Source organism: Armigeres subalbatus, chromosome 3 (genome assembly GCF_024139115.2).
Source record: "Armigeres subalbatus isolate Guangzhou_Male chromosome 3, GZ_Asu_2, whole genome shotgun sequence".
In the NCBI taxonomy this organism is placed as follows: domain Eukaryota; kingdom Metazoa; phylum Arthropoda; class Insecta; order Diptera; family Culicidae; genus Armigeres; species Armigeres subalbatus.
In genome coordinates, this window is record NC_085141.1 from 114035030 (window position 1) to 114049659 (window position 14630).

Below are 14630 nucleotides of genomic sequence, written 5' to 3' on the forward strand. Positions count from 1 at the left end.
CCCGTTTCGTTAGAACAGTTATAGACCATTGGTTTAGTTTCCGACCTGAAATTGCCCCTGGGATCTATTTTCCCCTATAAATATTAATCTATAGTGAAGAAACCGTGAAATTTGGTACCCATTTTTTTGACAACAGTTTTCAGATATTTTTTTTAATGGACTTATGCTGTTACTCCAACAAATGATTCAAATGTTCAGCTTTTTCTGCTAAAGGACGATTATCACCAATTGCATTAGTTAATCATAGCTATAAACTTCTTTTCGATATTCACAGCACATTCGTCAATATGACTTCTATATGCTCTCTAATCTAATTATCAGTGGATCTGCACTTGCAGCAGTTTCAGGATTTTATACAGTATTAGACCAAATCGGAGCCAATCATGATTCTTTGCGATTATTTGCTTTTGATCAAAAACTGCTTTCCTTTCCATAGTGGCAACTAGAAAAAACAACTTCAGTAAAGACAAGGTAATTATGCGGTGTAGAAACTTTTGTAAGTCCGTTTTATTTCTGTTAAAATTTATCCGATGCTTCATTAGAATTGTTCAAAATTGAACTATGCTTAGAAAACCGCAAAAATGTAATCACTTCTAAACATGTTCATTTTTATGCACTGATTTTATTCTTCATGAAAATTTTACAACACGAATACAACGTCAATTTTGATATCAAATATATTCAAATATGATACGATGAAAACTGCAATCCAATACATTTTGCCATTTTAACTGATTCCGATATTGACTTATTTTTCGACGATATACTTGGCTGCTTCGTCGCGATACTTCTCGACAAAGGTTTTATCGGATCGTACTTTCCTCGGAGGCCGTCCACTCATCCGGACGCTTCTCAATCAAAGACTTGACCACCTTGGCCGTAAGCTCACGTTGCTTTTCGCTCATTTTTACATCCAGTCAAACGGCATCCGGAAGATACTTCTTCAGTTCGTTTCCTTCGCAGTGCGGGGACCAGCATCCATCAGACGGTTGAAGTAATTCTTGAAGAGGCGGTCCGAGTTGAGATTTCATCCACATCGATGTATCGTACTTGGTGGGATAGCTGTCCTGGGCGATGGCCATCGCCCAAAGTTAACAGGATAACGATCTTCGGGTTGGCTAGTGGAATATGAGCTGTTCTTCTTGAAGTACCGATTGAACTATGTCGAATATTGTGCATCTATCATTTATATACCTTCAATTGTCTGATCGAAAGTGTTTTGTTGTTTAAAATTATGTAGATTGCACCTAAATATGATGAGTTCATCTGCACGATACCTATAATTGTTACAAGGAGCGTTTATATAATTGTGCAATGATCCATCAAGTCCATCAGTGATATACGTATTCGAATAAATTACCCGAAAGCACAGTAATTTATTCTTCGTTTTCCACTTCAATTTTAGTCATAAACTAAGAATGTATTTTCAAGTAATTGTTACGTAACAGACAACGCGATCCATTGCTTCTGAAAAAAAAAATGATTTGGACATTCATGATCATCAGTTATTATTACTGATCAAATTTAAAATCTGCATCTGATGATGACGTCTCGTATCGGATGCATTCAATTCGAATGATTTCACAGAACCCAACTCCATATAAATACGAAACATTTCGAAGCAATGAGCACAGTGCTTCCAACTATTCACAGTGGAACTTTTCAGCCCAGCCACAATGAAGATCTTTATTCTGTTCACTCTTGTGTCATTGGTCATCGTTCAAGATAGCTATGTAATCCAAACTGTAGAATCGCCTTTTCAAAAATTACTTGAATCTGATGAATTCTGGTTTAAACAATCCCGAAGAAAATGAATTGAAGAGATAGCTGCCGGATGCCACTGCAACAGAGTGTAGAAACTGTAACAGCAAACAACGCGATCTGACTGCGAAGGTGGCTAATCGAAAAAAGACCCGATGAGTGTAAATACCATTCCGACAACACCTTTGTCGAGAAGTAACACGACGATGCTGCCAAGTAAGAAACTGAAGAAAAGAACAACGGTATTCGGTTTTAGTGTGAAATTAGGGGAAAAACGTAAATAAAACGGACAGGGGTCCCCGTTTGGTCTAAATCATTACAAATTTTGCAAATGTGGATCTTATTACTTGTTTGAAATTATGAGTACGACATGTTTTAATACATTCAAGTAATGAAATTAATATTTTATATATTAATGATTTAACGTGAACTATGGCTGAAATTCCTTGGTGATGAAATTTTTGACGTGCAGTTTAAGCTTATAAAACAGAAATCCAATACCACGAGTCCTCAGGATCTTAATATACCTATTACAGATTGATGCGAGTTAAATTGATGTATCTCAAAATTATTTTTTATATTTTTGATGAAATTAAATTATGGTGGGGTAAAGTTGACACGTTCTGGTGTGGGTAATATGGACCATATGAAGAACATACATTTTTATCACTGAAATTCTTTTTTGGAAAGGTTGTATTATTTACCTCCAAAAATGCCAAGCATTTATTAGGAAACTCAATTTCAAGTTTTTTTCAGACAATGGCATTTTAGTTTTTTTATTGCAAAAACAATGTCTTTAGGTAAAATCATTAAAGTTACCAATATACATATTATATTATTTCTATCTGTATCATCCAACACAAAATCAGTGTTTTAATAACATTTTGAACGATAAAGTCAACAATTTCAGATCATAAAGTCGACAAACAATGCATTTGTTTGCAATTGCAAAATGTCGCCAAACACTTGTTCTTCAACTTCGAAAAGCATATAATAAAATATATGGAATATGTTTCTTAATGACAACACAAACAAAGTTTTTTTACCAAAATAGTGAATTCAAAATATTAATCACGGCATCACACCTTCAAATTTATTCTAAATGAGCAATTATCGTTTGGGTTTCAAACAAACCCTTTGAAACCTACAATAAGAAAGGAATTAGATTTTTCCTTTCTTTAAACTTCCTGTATTGTTCTCAAATAATCAGAAAGCTTCTGCTAAAGCTTTTGCTCACTATCATCAGATTTTTTCCATTTTGTCTGCTTCGTTGCTAACCGCTCATGCCTAGGAAAAGATTTTTGTCACAAACGCCGCATATAGCTCATATTTCACTTCATTAAAAGTCTCTTAATCATGGTGCCACCAACTCCGACCATCGCATCGTCATTGTCGACTTGGTCAGGACACTGTCGGTTGAAGGGCTTGCTTTTCTTCTCTTGGACTGCGTTGGAAAAACAGGTCACTGTTTGGAGGAACTGAACTATGTTCATGAGTAGCAACGAGCATCTTTTGTTATATCTAGTTAGTAAATGTGGCTGAAAAGTTGTAAAACGTGTTCTATTGAGAACCTTTAAATACCTTCTGCAATGGAGACGTGAATAAACGCACTTGCTATTGAGTCCGTATATTCTTTTCCATTTCAGATACGAAAGAAAGTTGATAACTGCAAGACATCCAACTGCAACGCTTTGTTCCAATTATTCGATTGTTTTATACTTTCTAAGCTGCCGACATTTAAAACCATATCGAACATCATGGCTGCATTGCGTTGTATAAAAAGATTTAAGTTCACTCCATTTGACATTAAATTACTGACGTTTTTCCATGGAGGACTACGTCTGTCATTTTTATATCGGGGTACACTTTGCGATTGAGAAAATTGGAGAGCAGCAAAATATGATGACTTTGAACGTAATATCTCAACCGCTTTCCGATGGATTTTCATCTTTTGTAGATCATTCGCGTCAAAGCGTCAAAGTTTCTATATGCGTTTGATTTTAACAATTTATCATCGATAATTGTTTAAATGATTAGAAATAGGTAAACTAACCAATCCACGCGTGCATCACAAGCACATACTTTAAAATCTAGCAACTCAATCTGAATTTAAACACGCCAATCCAAATTTTAAAGAAAATCCGTGATTCAGTGGAATTTCCGCATAATTTACTGATTACTCTCTTTACGTGAAGACACCAATGATTTCAAGAAAATTCCATACAATTTCATTTAAAATTGCAAAAAGTATCCGTAAAAACAAAGCAAAACAAACAAAAATTTTTTTTGAACGGAAATGAGTCGTTCGGCAGGAACCCGAGCAAAGCTTGAGAGCAAATCGATAACTAATTTTGTTGTTGTGAAATCGCCTAATTTTGATAACTCAGGTTGATATCCTTTTGGTCGTTTTAACGGTTAAAAGATCAAAATCTACAGCAGAAAAATCTTACTTTGACATCTCGAAAACTATTCCTGCTGTCGATGAGAAAAAACGAAAACTAATTTTGATATTGGTTCCGATAACAAAATCAGTACAGTTTGATGTCAGATCATACAATTGAAATCAACAGCAAAATGAGATCAAAATATGTAAACAGTCATGATGATTCATATTTGAAAACAAATTATGATTTCGATTTGATATCAATATCAAAATATGTTTTCTATATCTCTATTATGTTTCACTTTGCTCAGAAGCCATTTGGCCGAAGACCACAAGGCTGAAAGCAAACAAATCGATAACTCTTTTGATGTTGTGAAATCGCCGATTATGATTACATAATTTGATATCTTTTTGATCGTTTTATCGGTTGAAATAACAAAACAAAAAATCTTAATTTGACATCAAATCAAAACTGTTCCTGCTGTCGATAAGAGCAAATCAAAAACTAATTTTGTTATTGGTTTCCGATAACAAAATAAATACGCAGTTTGATGTCATATCATTCAATTTAGTAACATAATCAATCATGATGATTCATATTTGAAAACATATTATGAATCAATTTAATGTCAAAATCAACATATGTTTTCTATATGTTCTCATTATGTTTTCAGACTTTGCTAAGGTATCTGGCCTAAAGTTATTTGGCCGGGTATGTCATTATGTCGAACAGCTCCTTTGGCTGAAAAAAAAATAGTTGACCGAATAGCTCAATAGCCGAACATGTCCTTTGACCGAAATGGACATTCGGTCGAAAGTGTCGTTCGGCTGAATTGGTCATTTTGGATATTTTAAAGATATTAACGGGAGAATTTTTGAATTTCACCTCAAAAATTTGATGAACATTCTCAAAAAATGTTGCAAGTTTTTCCAGAATATACATTGGAAATTATTTTCAGATTTTCCACGGAAACCACTTTCAGTTTTCTAGAACTCTTTGGAATCACCAAGAGGAGCTCTTTGGATTTACCAGGAAAATTGTTCAGATTCATGAGAATCTCTTCAGAGTTTTCAAGAGCTGGTCCAAATTTCTGGAAAATTTCATAATATCGGAACGTTCCGATTGAGATGTTGAGTATTCTTTGAAATTTACAGAAAATTTGACCGGAAAAGGGATGATTTAAAGTTGACTTTCTCAATCTAGATTAATAAGGATGGCTAGTTTTTTAATTCTTTATTACAGTGATTTTTTCGCAGGGGTAAGTTCATCACTAGACGGCTGGTTTGGCATAACCAACTTTGAAACAAGAAAATTCTTTCTATTTTTTATAAAAAATTCGATTGACCGAAAGCGACAAACGGCTCAACTGGTAATTTGGCCGAAAAAGCCGTTTGCCTCAACAGGTCGTCTGGCCGAAATGCCGTTTAGCCGAAAAGGATTTTTGACAGAATGGGCCATTTGGCCGAAAATGTCATTTGGTCCAACGGGTCATCAGGCAAATATAAATCACTGAACGTGCAATATGGTCAAAAATGGCCACTCGATACTGGCCTTTAGACAAAAATACATCTAGTCAAGTACCATTTAGCAAAACTAAACGTTCAACGGAAATTGTAATCATTTTAGGTCAAATAAGTTTTGATTTAACAGAAAATGTAGTTCGGACAAAAGCAGTTAAAAGAAGCATTTAGCCGGAATTGTGAAAAGTTGTTTGCCCTAACAGGTCAGCCGGAAAAGTCGAGTCAAGTACAAGACGCTGGAGACGGCCGATTGAGGTCAAAATACGTATCTGTAAAAATAACAAAACGTAGTGGTAAATGGTACTCGTCTTGAACTTCAAAAAGTCGTTTGAACCATATATCATCTGACCAAAAATGTTTCGGTACGAATTGTCATATGGCAGATAGAGCCATTTGGCCCAAAATGTCCTTTCTGCAACCTTTTTTGACAAGTGTCGTTCGTTAAATTGATCATTTTCCAAAATGACGTTGCCGAAAGGTTATAGAGAAAATGCCGTTTGGCCGAAAGAGATGTTTTGCAGAAAGCACATTTTCGGGCCAGATGGCCAGTCCTATCAAACGGCATTTTCAGTCAAATAATCTATTTGGTTATATGATTTTTTTTCGGCTGAATAATCAGGTGAATGTCCATTTCGAATGTATGTGGATTTCGGTCAAACTACATTTTGATCAAAATGATAGATTTCGTTCAATTTGGTTTAATGGATTTGGTTAGATGACTTTTGGCTAAATTGATTTAAAAGTAGAGGGTTACAATTTTGCCTAAATCTATTTAGGAAACGGATGGATATTTTGACTAAATTACCCGCTCGGTTATTGACATATTCCCTTAGACCTGTTGATCCAAACGGTATTTGGCCAAATGGCTCATTCTGTTTGACAAACGGCATTTTCGGATGATGACCTATTCGGCCAAACGACCTGTGAAGACACACTTTTCGGTACATTACACGTTCGGCCTATGTCGCTTTCGGCCAGTGGAATTTTCCAAGTCGTTCGTTCAATAGTCAAACAATAACTGATGTTTTCGTTTCAGTTAGCGAATGCCATTTAATAACTGCGACGCAATCTAGACGACAAACGAGTGTCAGACAACGTCAGATGAACTAGAGAAGTGCACAAGATTGTGGAGTGCAATGCAGCTATCATCGACTTTGACATTGTTTGAAGTTCAGTTGTCCGATAACCGCAAAACTGATGTAACTATCGAATTATGTTAAATGACTTTCAGTTATCGAACGTCTACTGTACAAAGAATTTGCCGTAGACATCAAATAATTCCGAAAAATTTCCCGTTGAAATCCAAAGATTTTTTTTATAGAAATCTACATTTTTTTACAATCCTCCGCGGAAATTCTAAAGAAGTTTCCGTTAAAATTCGGAGAATTTTCATATATTCCTCAAAACTTCTTAGAGTCTCCCGTGGAAATTCTTACTATGCATCTCATTTATTCTAGACTGAGAAAGCCAACGTTAAAACAACCATTATACCAGCCACACTCTCTTATGAATATGAAGAGTTATCTATATAAATTTCGAAAAATTCTCAACAGAAACTCAACGAAATTCTATAGAACTCTTAGGAGCCTTTAAGTCTCTAATGTAAATTGCGACAATTTAAGCTGAAATTCTAACAATTTTATTTGAATTCTATGAAGCTTTCTTGATAATTCTAAAGATTTCTCGAAACTTCAAAGTAGCTCCCGTGGAAATTTCGAAAATAACTTACAAATTTGGGACAAACTTATAGAATTTTATGGAAGTTCATTAGATTTTCATGCGAATTCAAGATTCTTCCTTTGTAAATTAAAACCTTGAAAAATCCCGAAAAATGCAAAAAAAATCTTGAAGGAACATAACAAAAAATCGCTGCTGATTCACGCCACCGCCGTTAAAATGGCTGAAATGCTTTCGGCGTGACGCCGAAAACGCCGCCGCCGCCGATCAAAATTCGGACAAACGCTGCCGACGTATATCGGACCGGCACACACTTTTTATTAACCTTTTGTAATTTTGTATTATTATTTTTATATGACTCGTCACGTTTCTGGAACAACCCTCATCCCCTAGAAGTGTGACGTACTTTTTTATTTTATTTAGGAAGGGAAAAGCCCATTTGAGTAGAGCTAACTTAGGCTCTCTCTCAAATGGGCAAAACCTCCTCATCTTTTCTCATCAACAGAATACAAACATACATTCCAAATGATGGTCTTACAACTAAATAATTAATGACATAAACTACACTTAAACTATAAAATAATAAATACATTGAGAGACAATTTTAACAAGTTTATCAGTTTCTCAAATATATCACTAAACTTCATTTCACAAGAGAACGAGACAAGTTGAAGTCAAAGACATGATACAGCGATTGAATAAACGAAACATATTTGCGACGGGTTCGTTGTAACTGTAGTTAGTACGAGTAGGAATACGGAGGAACTGATCGAACGGAGAGGGCGTCGTTGTATGCCAATATTGAAAGAGTGTAAAACTGGGACAATCTAATGGGACTGCAACATCTGCAACAAAGCAGGCCTGATGATATTCCGGCGGTCTTCTAGAAGCTGGAATCAATCACATGCATCTATCTTGATATCTGGGAAGGTTGATTGGGTCGTTCCAGGGAGATGACGGAGAGCATAACGAACAAATTTACGCTGTATGGATTCAATTTGTTGAATTCCATTTGCGTAATAAAGGACCCATATGACAACTGAATATTCGAGTGTGAACGACCTAATGAACAGAACAATTTTCAGACGAGTGAATATCTTTGAAGTATTTAGTCGTGCGAAAAATGAACCCTAAGGTCTTAGACGCTTTGAAGTAATGTAACCAATGTGTTCTTTAAAGTTCAACGTTCAAAATAACGCCTAGGTCTTTGATGGGAAACCCTATTTATGATTTACCTCTATCGAGTAATCAAAACGAACAGTAGAGTGCTTTCTGTGGAACGATATAACCGAGCATTTAGAAGGGTTCAAACTTAGATTGATGGTGCACCAGTTTTAAGTTATCGATCTCATTTTGCAGAATACACAGCATCCTGGAGACTTACTTCGTGAAAAGTTTAAAATCATCAGCGTATGAAGATTTTTGGCATTTGAGTTGAAGGTTAACATCGTTTAAGTAAAGTAAAAATAGGAAAGGTCCAATATGCTACCTTGTAGAACACCAGAAGCACGAAAATGGTACGAGGTAGCTTCTCCTATTTTAACCGACATAGAGCGACCGTTCATGTAGGAATTAAGCCAGTCCAAGGTGATCCAGAAATTCCAAGACGTTCAACTTAGCAATCATAATTTTGTGGTTGATTGTGTCAAACCAGCTGAGAAATCTTGTATATTGCATCCACCTGTTTGTGTGCTTCCATGGATTTGATGATAAGCGATGTGTATGCAACAAGGTTCGTCGAAGTCGATCGTTTCGCTACGAATCCATGCTGGTCCGTGAAACATAGTCAATGCAATTGTGTTTGATAAAGTCCAGAACAATAAGCTCGAATAGTTTTGATGTGACACAAGGCTGCTATACACGGTAGTTTGTAACATCGTTCCTTTTACCTTTTTGAATACAGGAAAACGAAAGATTTTTCAAGTTTTGGGAAATGATCCAGTGCGAATAGAGCGGTTGTAAATAATTGATAGAGGCCCCGAAGGAACGGCTGCATCTTTTCAGTATGATGGCAGGAATTCCATCTGGACCAGGATTACAGGAACTTTTGAGCCGTGCACAAGCTTCTTCGATGGCGTTGCAGGTGATTTCGGGATGAGGACCAACAGCAGCAGCGTTGAGGAATTTTGAAGCAGCATCTAACACTTGTTGATCTCTGGCATGCTCATCAAAACGAGGCAAACTTTTCGCGAAACGTTGACATACAGCTGGCAATGTAGAAGCTTGTTTCTCGTGCAGATGCATTGAGACGGAAGCCTTTTTTCTCTTTGTTCATCAATGTGGGACCAGAACTTAGGATTCTTCTTCAGACTACACTGGATCCGGTGTAAATAAGGAATGGTAGAGCTTCTTATTCAAGCGTTTATACTTACTTTGCAGATGTGATAATCGATTTCGTTAAATGGTTATTATCTGTGCCTTCTGAGAGCGGACCTTTTAAGGGACTTAAGTTTTTAAGAGCTTTGTTTGTCCAGGGAGGATGTTTAGGAGACTTACTCACTTTCTTTTTGGATGGCGCCTTTGCCTAACGTCTGGGCCTAACGTCGCAGACCCTCACTAAACAGAGTGTCGAGGCCGTTCCTTAAGCAGTCCATAATATCATAGTATCGAGAGCCGACGATTGTCGGCGAAAGATAATAAGCGTTGATCAGCGGAGAGATGCAGTAGCGTTTTTCCCCGACACTGTAATATGTCCATACGAAATGGGTTTGACTATCAACTGAAAACCATTATGTCGATCTTGCCGGGAATACTGAAGTGCGGGTCTTAGTGAAAAGTTTTGCATTTTCGCCAGAGGCGCCTTACGTTCCGAGACGTGGGTAGGACAAAACTGGGATATCAAATCTATTGAATACTTTTAGGAACTTTCCGAAATCCCTCGAATATCTAGAGATGTTTACGGACATCCTCAGATATTATAAATTCCTGTTAGACAGTCTTTAAATTTTATAAAATATTCGATGGTTTCAAGTACACAGGTTTTCTTTTACACGGTTTGGTTTTGGTCGTTTAAACCTTCAGCGTCAATGAAGTATAAGTTAATCCCACCAAAAAATTCACAAAAAATCAAAAAAAATCAGGGGGCATTTAAGAAGATGTGAAAGTTTAGGTTAACCGAGAAATTATATGAATTCGTGATACACCTGGGTGTATCACTAACTTCGGAACTTGAGATATTCAGACTTAGAATATTCAGAAACAGCTACGATCTATCAGTGAAGCTTGATCGTCCAAAATCTTAAAAATTCAGTACTATTTACAGTTTTCAGTTTTCTTTCTAACTTCTAAGATTTTATGCAAACGGGTGTATTTCGATTCCTACAGATTCCTAAACTCTTAGAAGCTTTCAAATTATCTTCAGGCCTACAGACATCCGCATGTGCTACAATCATCGTTACAATCAACTGCTTCATATTCGCATATTCTGCGTATTGTTCTCTCATATCTTTGTTGATTTTCTCAACTTATGAGACAGAGCTCGACAGTCTATTGACTACCGCTTCTGCCTTATAGACAGGAGTTTGGCGAAAACTATACAACTCACATCCATAATGTGAAATGGCTACATGATTTTCAAAGTGAACCCTCGATCTATACTTTTGGTCATCTACCTTAAACAGATAACTAGATTTCCTTTCCGTGCTAATGTTGGAATTCTGAGGTTTTCTCGTCTCTAGTAGCAACAATAACTACACACCAACATTCCTCTTCTTTCCCATCTGACTGGAGCCGCATGTGATGAATACCAACTTTTATTCACTTGGATCGTAGCGCCATTTATACCAGTTTTGACCAGTCACCGAGAAGCATCCTTTGACAGACAGTCAGTCTTAGCTAAGTTAAATTCAGGGTTGTTACGGAGATCCTGAAATATTTTCCGCCAAATCGCACTGACTAAAATTAAATCCGCGCGACATGAAATCCATTTCGCGCCAAATCTGCTCGACCAGAACTAAATTTTAAGCAAATACACGTGAAATATCAATTTTGGTTTCTACAATCTACTAAGCGTCTTCTCTTCGAGGTCGTTTTAATATTCCAATTTTAATTATACTAAATATAATTAATATAATAGTTATAATTTACTTAAATATGATTAAAGCTTCAATTGCACATTGTAATGTTTGTACCAAATTGATAATAGGACTAAGAAAATCGCAGTTAATTTAACAACCCCACCGACCATCTAAGTTTCACCACTAGAAATACTGAATAAAAACAAGGACTAAACAGTCAAAACTATTTCAATACGCACCGCTTTTTAAATGAGATGATGATTTTAACATTCGTTGTTCTATTATTGTCAGTGGAATTCGGCAAAAAATGTGGGTCATAATTGATGGATAGATAAACTGGTAAATAACAAAAAATCTGCCGAAACGGCATTTTTCTGAAGTAACAAATTATGCAACTTGTTTAGAATTATAAAATTTCTAGAGCTTCGAATATTCAGAATATCTTCGAAATTCATCCTATATTCTTGCAAAAGTTCCCCAGGAACTTAAGCTGAAATTCATTCTGGAATTTTGTTATAAATTGAATATAATAATTTGATGAAAATTCAAGTAAATTATTCAAAAACAACCTGCGGAAAATGTAAAAGACTACATGGACATTCCTCCATTAATTCCTGTGGAAAACGGTTTGGAAATTCATGCAGAATGTGCGCGGGTGATTTGCTGCATAAAACTTCCGAAAAACCTTTCGTCAAGTTCGAGCGCAATTTATAAGTTTTTTTACAGATATTCCTGTGATTACTGCTAAATGAGAAAAATCTTCCGGAATCATTCAGGTTTCCTTTCCGGAAGACTTCCTAGTGAATGCCGGTGAACAACATTCAAGAATTCTTTCGTAAACCCAGGCAACATTGCTGCAACCTTTTTACAGTAATTGCTGCGTTGGCGCTTTAGAATTTACAAAAATTCCCCATTTTATAATTTAACGGATTTTAATGCCAGAAATCCTCTTTAGGCTGTAGACATTTTTATTAAATTCTTCTAGAATCCTTGTCAAAATTTCTTAGGAGGTTTCGTAATTTTACTGTGTGTATTCTATGAAGCATCGAGTTATCGAAAATATTCCAAAAAATACGCTAAATTACCACATTTTTACAGGAATATCTTTTGAAGATCTACTTTTAATATTTGAACAAATTTCTTACAGGCTGTTCAGCCAATTGAGAGTTGACGTAAAGTCAATGTCAACTTCTCTCCACGAACAGCCTAGATGATTAATGTCGGCAGCTGGTTATCTGGCTAAGAATAACATCACGGATTACCTGTTCCAGTGGTAAAGTCCACCACAGGTGACCCTAATTATCGGTGTGATGCGGCTTCATGCTTACCGTGCCTACGAATAAATGGTTAGGGCCCCTTCACAGTGTAACCCCTCGCTGCGCTACCGGAGCTATGGCGATTGACCTTCTCCGAGATAATCGGCTACTCTTATTCAATCTCAACGTGAGGTTAAATAAGAGTGGGGTTGTGAATAAGTGTTTAACTTAGTTTTCATCAAATTGTCACCTATGGATTCGCATGATGCGTTTTCTGTGTACTCTGTGTTTCGTCCTTGACGTTCGACTTCGGCTACTCTTGCTCAATCTAACGTGAGGTTAAATAAGAGTGATTATAAATATTGTTTACTTAGTTTTCAACAAATTGCTACCTATATGGATTCGCATTATGCAATTTTACAATGTCCTTTGTGTTTGTCACCTATACGGATTCGCCTTATGCGTTTTTCACAGTGTACTCTGTGTTTCGTCTTTGACGTTCGGCTTCGGCTACTCTTGTTTAATCTTAACTTGAGGTTAAATAAGGATGGGGTTATAAGATATTTGTTTTCACTTAGTTTTTCAACAAATTGTCAACTACATGGATTCACATTATGCTTTTCACATCCACTCTGTGTTTCGTCTCTGACGTTCATCCATTATTACGTACTCAGTGTTTTTGTGCCCTCTTAGTACTAACTTAATGCGTGTGGATAATACATATGCATTCATTGATGGATCCATATATTTATGCTTCTTTACAAAATGCATCGTATGTATGTATTATTGATTGTATCCTCCTTCTCCAGAAACCTGTTCCATTCTCCTTTCCAACTTCACTTCTCTTCCTTCCCCATTTCACTTCCTTTTCCGTCAGGTAAATGATGAGAAAGGCCAGTGAAGGCGATGGCACAAATCTCCCAAATTGAGGGGAACGTGCCTCCTGAGCCGACGTTCTGATACCTGATACCTGATAGCGCTTCAAGAATTTTGCAAAAATTCCCCATTTTTATAATTTAACGGATTTTAAATGCTAGAAATCCTCTTTAGACTGTAGACATTTATTTATTAAATACTTCAGAATCCTTGTCAAAATTTCTTAGGAGGTTTCGTAATTTTTCTGTGTGTATTTCTAGAAAGCATCGGAGTTATACGAAAATATTGCAAAATACTCATGAAATTACCACATTTTACAAAATATCTTTGAAGATCTCCTTTTAATATTTGAACAAATTTCTGTGGAAGCACTTACCGTTTTGACTCAAATTCCATGACTCATATTCCAAACACGTTTAAAAATGCCATTCTGGCTTTATTTTGTGTATTTTACCCATGAGCTTGAATTCGTTTGTAATCCTCATACTCAGTCCGGAAAACCGATGAAAGATATAGTGTTGAGCGCTAAAACGCCAGTGTTCGGAATATGACTCATGTTCGGCATTTATATCAAAACGCTATCAAAAATTGTCAGTTCAACCTCTGATTAACTGTGAAACGTTTTAATGATATTTTATAGATCTAGAAATTGAAACAATATTGATAAGATTAAATCTTGTAGTCATCCATATGGTATTTTCTTACCATAATCATGGGTAGGACAATGCTCCGACTGTCCTACCCAGGTATTTTCATGCGTAGGACATGTCCTGCCACCCACTCCCGGCGCCACTGTTCCTCGCCGATGTGTAAAATAAACTGTCAAGAGAGATGCAGTGAACTTCCTCAATATAAGCAACAGGCCGCCTCACTATAAACTACAATGATCGAGCCGCCAGGCTCAAGAATCCGAAATAGGAAGATTAGCTATCTGTTTCAAAAGGCACACAGAACAGGTTCAAGAATAACACCACAAGATGTCGCGATATTCACGACAGTAGTGAATCACACTCACTCAGACAGATCATACCGTCATGTACCGATCTATCAATCCATGTCATACCTCCAGGCTACCAAGTTAATTATGATCGATTATCGGATGCCAATAGAAATCGATTTTATTTCAATAATACGTAACTA

At 36.3% G+C, this 14630-nt stretch overlaps 1 pseudogene; it reads right to left on the reverse strand.

Annotated features, from left to right (window-relative positions):
* Nucleotides 1-803: 803 nt before the first annotated feature.
* LOC134221900 (ejaculatory bulb-specific protein 3-like) overlaps nucleotides 804-14630 on the reverse strand; it is a 15368-nt pseudogene continuing 1541 nt past the window's right edge.